The 5,300-nt window shown below is 29.2% G+C and overlaps 1 long non-coding RNA gene across 1 annotated transcript; it reads left to right on the plus strand.

Moving 5' to 3' along the window:
* The first annotated feature begins 2,999 nt into the window (after positions 1-2,999).
* On the plus strand, positions 3,000-4,928 carry LOC120069057 (uncharacterized). The gene is made up of 3 exons (XR_016524017.1): positions 3,000-3,188; positions 3,356-3,456; positions 3,573-4,928. It is a non-coding gene; the product is annotated as an uncharacterized LOC120069057 (long non-coding RNA).
* The last annotated feature ends 372 nt before the right edge of the window (positions 4,929-5,300 follow it).

Genomic DNA, 5,300 nt, shown 5'->3' on the forward strand with positions numbered 1-5,300 from the left:
GAGAGCTTAAAACTTATCTTAAGGTAAATTAATTAGGAAAATTAATGAAAGTTTCTTTGAAATATTAGTGAAGATTTTTTATATTTAGCCTAAATAAAATTTTCGCCCATAAAATTTTAAAGTCATGAATTGCATAATAAGGAAAATATCATTAAACTTGATCATTATTTCAAGCATTTGTTGTTTTTAAGATTTACAAATATTTTGTGTTGTGTAGAGAAAAGGGTTATATTTTAACTCTTATTGCATGATCAATAGCATTAACAAGTAAAATGTGGGGGTTTCAAATAATTTTAAGAGTTACAACAACAAAGCACGTGTCTAGTTCAGAAATGCAATTTCCATTTCCAAGTCTTCGCCGAATGCACAAACTTTGGCATTGTTCATTTTGAGAAGCACTGGTGTCTAAGCAAGTTGAATCACAAACTAATGGCTGAGAATGTCCTATCTTCAGTTCCACATCTACATCAAATTCAAATAAATGGTAGATTTTCATTCAATTGTGATTATAAGTTTATTATGTGACAAACTATTCATTTGAGATAAATAATTGTAATTTTTTTTTATGTGTAATGCGAGTAAGTATCACAAAAATAATGCAGTATAGGATACATCTATGTACTTCACTTAGATATATTGAGAAAAAGAGAAAGCATGACTTACGAGAGTAAACACAAAGGGAAAACACAATCATTGTAGTGAGAGTAATCCAAAAAACTTATGTAAAAAATTTCATATAAAAATTTAAAAGAATATAAAAAAAATATCCAATTAATATAGAAAACGAGAAAAAGAACCTTTTCAACATATTTTGTAAAACTAAGGGACTAAAATGGCCAAATTGAAACCTTAGGTACCAAATGCAAATATTCTTGAAAACTTACGTACTAAAAAGATGTTTTTCCCATTAAAATATTTTGAATTGATAATATACTCTTGATTATTGATGAAACAATAGATCTCTTTCATTTTTTATTCAAAAACAATGATTGAAAATTAAGAAGTTATGAAAAGCTCAAATGTAGTATTTTTTTTTTTTCTTAATTTGTGATTAGCAATTAAAAATCTTAGTCTCGCTTTTTGAATTTTATAAAATTATTTTTCGGTTGCTTAAATTTTTTGGGGGTTTGGATTTGTCTATGTTTTTTTAAGTTGTGTGAATTCATTTAATTTGAGAACTAAAAACAAAAACTAAAGAAAACTTATAATCAAATATAAATTTTTTTCATTTATCACAATTAAATTTCAAAGAAAAATCTTTCTTTTCCCCATGAGATATATTTGTTGAAATATATATAATATGTATGCATGATGTGTGTATGTGTATGTATATATATAGTAGATGTGGAGGTAGCAGATGATTATTGTGTTTGTATAGTATTCATACATATTTAAAGCATGAAAGTATAGCAAAATAGAGCATCTCTTTCATTATAAACAAAATCATGCATATTATTCCTCTATATATATAACTTCCTCAACTTGGTAAAAATTCTTTGCTCAAACTTATTCAAACATCTTACATTTCACAAGGACACATAACTACACATATCTCTAAAAGTTGTATCTTATCTGAAACTCTTTTATCTGAATTCGAACTCAAACTTTTCCTTGAGAAAAATTTTAAACACTTCTACCGATAGCTTTAGGAGTAGATGATAGAACTAAATGCAGATTGTTTTGTCTTGGAGGAACCCACTAGCTTTAAAGCTTAACCGATGCAACCCCAATGGTGAATTGTAAGAAATTAGTTGCTCCCAAAGATTTACACAACACCTAATCTCTGACGTGCGCTTGGTGGAGAAAGGATTTAAATTGGATGAAAAATAGTTGAAAATTAGTAACATGAAAATTAAAGAGGATGAAGAAGATGAAGAATTAGGGTTTTTGTGCTCTATCTTCTCATGACCAAATTAAAGAGATTCAGAAATGAGAATTAATTCCATGAATTATTGTTTGAATCGCCTAAATAATCAAAACATTTTTAGAAATTCTTTTTGAAAATGGTTACAAAACAATAAACTTTTTCATTAAAAAATAAATAGCAATGTATTAAAAAGTTATTTCTTTTTACCTATAAGCATGGTTACTCGAACCCGAACTTGGAGTAACCAATAAAATTTTAAGATACAAGTAATAAAAAAATCCTGAATTTTTTCTTTCGTTTAAGAATATACCCTTATTCTTGCAAAATTGTAGCAGTATATTTACTTTTAAAAAATTTTTAAAAACTATTATTCGAGTAGAAATTTTTAAGAATGGAAAAAAAAAATTAGATCCCAAGTTAGTGCAAAAACTATGGAGAACGATAATAAGAATAGAATACTAGCACATAGTTCCAAGTCACTATCTCAATCATTTAAAGTCACTACTACACGATCGTTCTAACTCCCAATTTTCATCCAACACTTCAAAAGATTTATACCCCAATGGATATATTTTTCGTGTTGATTGAGAAATAAATTACCTATACAAGAATATGACTGCATTAGAATCATCCTTCAATTAGTGAAAATCATCCATTAATTTAACTATACTAGAATTTAGGAATAACTTTTCACCTAAAAAGAAGAGAAAATATTACATTTTATCACATATGTCATAGGTTAGACTTTTAATAAAACTTAATCAGATAATTAAAATTTTAAACTCCAAATTTTAAATTCCTTAATGTATGTGCTTGACCATTACAATGTTACTTATTGTTTTAAAAGCATGTTGAATAAGTTAGGTTTATTTGTTTCAATAAAAAAGAGTATGTGAATATGCAATTAAAAGGAAATTTTCTAGATGATAAAAGGAAAATATATGAAACTTGGTTAAGTAATGAGAATAATAGAGTGATTAAGTATGAATTAAATGTGGAATTGGGAGAAAAGTATTTAATATTTCTTTATATATAAATTAAAAGGGATTATTTGTTTAAGTACTAACAAAAGGGGAGTAATTTAACCCTATAGAGTGGGGTAATCAATTTAAAGTAGCTACAGGCAAAATTTTTAAGGAGAATAAAAAGGTGCTGGTGATGAATATAAAGTAGCAGATTGTGAAGATCGGTGTTCAAAAATTCATCATGAAATTTTTGAATTTATTTCATAAATTCATAGGAAATTGAGTCAAGAAGACGACCTAGGGCTGCCGGAGTGAATCTCAATCGGAAATATGGTGAAAAACGGAAAAGACTTGAGGTTGGTTTGAATTTGGGCAGTTTCGAGTAAGTTGTGGTTTTTTTATGACTTTGAGCTGTAGACAATAAATTAAAAGCTGAAATTTTGGGGCTTGCACGAAAAGTTTATTAATAGTTTTCGTGAAGGATGTTCATGCAAATTATGGATAGAAATTGATGAATTTGTAGGTAAACAGAGGCTATATGGGAATTCAATTAAAGCAGAGTAGGGGTAGTTTTGGTAGCTTATTTTGAAGTATTCGAGGAACTTTAAAGCTGAAAATCCTCAGGTTAGTAAATTAAAAAGTTGTCTATGAGTTTAATGCAAGAAATTTGATGGAATTTGGTTTAGAAATTGATGAATTATGGGTCGAAAGCTATATATAAATGCTTCTGTCACGTACAGTTCTATACCCGTGGAGAATTTGAAGAATTTCTCTCAAACCTGTTGATCAATTGGGATATTTTCTTCCTAAAGCTTGAAGATAATCGAATAAGAAGAACTTCGAGGGCTGCTTAAGGGGAACGAATTTGGAAAAGCCATCAATTTTGAGGAAATCAGTGGATTTGCACAAAATTTCGTAGAAATAGAGTAGTCGGGATTTAATCGAAATTTTTAGCTATCCAAGGTAATTCGTGAACTCTAACTTATTGGGTAATTTAGTTTAGAGGTAGTTAATTAGTTCTGTAGAATAAATTTGAGTGTTTTTGGGTTGGATTGGGTGAAATCGAAGCTTAAAATCTTGAAAGTAGCTGTAGGAAAACAGAACAACTCTCAGAAAGTTGGTGGTCTTCGAAGAAGATGATGTGTGCATCTTTTTCCCGTCATCAAAATCCTTTTTGAGATTTAATGTCATTTGAATAATTTGGAGCAATTTGTTTAAGAAATCTATGCACTTAAGGGAGATTTAAGGGTTTTTATTATTATTATTATTTGTTTGAATAATTTAAAGGCTAAGGATGCTTAAACCCTAAAATTTGGCCATTTTGGGGATTATTTGGGGGTTAAGGGAATTATGGTTAAATGATAGTTGTTTATGCAGTGTTTGGACTGGATAACCATAAGTTAATAATGTGATTTTTAGGCCATGTTCAATTAGGAGAGGCTTATAAATCCGAAGGATCGATCCAAAAATTGTGAGTGACAAAACTAAGTGTTTTCAAATGTTTTAGCAAGCACATGACTATTTAAAAGTTTAGAATCATGTTTGCCTCATTTTATTGTATTCTTAAGTAGTTTCCAAGCAAACTAATCTTTCAAAGCACGTGTTTTATGCTATTCATGCTTTCAAGTATACATGTTTTACTGTATGATTATTTATGATGATTATGTTAAATCCGATACTGAAGGACTTGAGAAGGTATCTGGGTAGTAGTACCTAAGGTATGACGATACCTAGTTATTACCACACGTATGTTGGTAGAGTTGACTTTGGTAGTGTTGAGATTAAACCATGCCAACTAAGGATTGACGTTGAGGAATTGAGCAAAAGGGTTCTCTCTCAACTAAGGATTACGTTAGTTATGTTTTTTAGAGATACTATGTTTTAAAATGTTTTAAGTATGAGTTTGCTTGCAAGTTTTAGTTACAAGCATGATGAATATGTTTTATTAGTCACTCATTGGGTGAGTAACTCATTCTTTCAAATGTTTTCCATTTCCCAAGTAGTGGTCATCTTCCCAGAGGTTAGCTGCCCTATTGTTCTGCCACTCAAGGACTTAAGCTAACAGTTTAAAGTCTAAATAGAAGTTTTAGGTGTTTATTTTGTAAATATTTGTTCATATGTGTTGCTTATATTAGGGATATGAAGTATGTTGCATCCACTGGACTCTGTACCTGTTCATATGATGTAGTTATGCGGTTGTTGATCCCTAGTGTTATAAGGTTACTTTTAAAGTTTTATTAGTTTGGTGAATATTATATATGTATTCTAGGGATTTCTAAGCAGGTTAAGGATATTAGTGTTGGGATTGATTTCCTAATTCTCCCAAAGTCTCGTAGTTTGTAAACTGTCCACATTTATGAACAAAATAAGAGTTATTTTATTTGACATTTACTCATATCCAATAAACAAAGAAACATGGTTATTATATGAAAACTTAAGCATGTATATGAGATATACAAGTAGATCAT

Source organism: Benincasa hispida, chromosome 10, assembly GCF_027475165.1.
Source record: "Benincasa hispida cultivar pf3 chromosome 10, pf3_genome.v1.1, whole genome shotgun sequence".
NCBI lineage: Eukaryota > Viridiplantae > Streptophyta > Magnoliopsida > Cucurbitales > Cucurbitaceae > Benincasa > Benincasa hispida.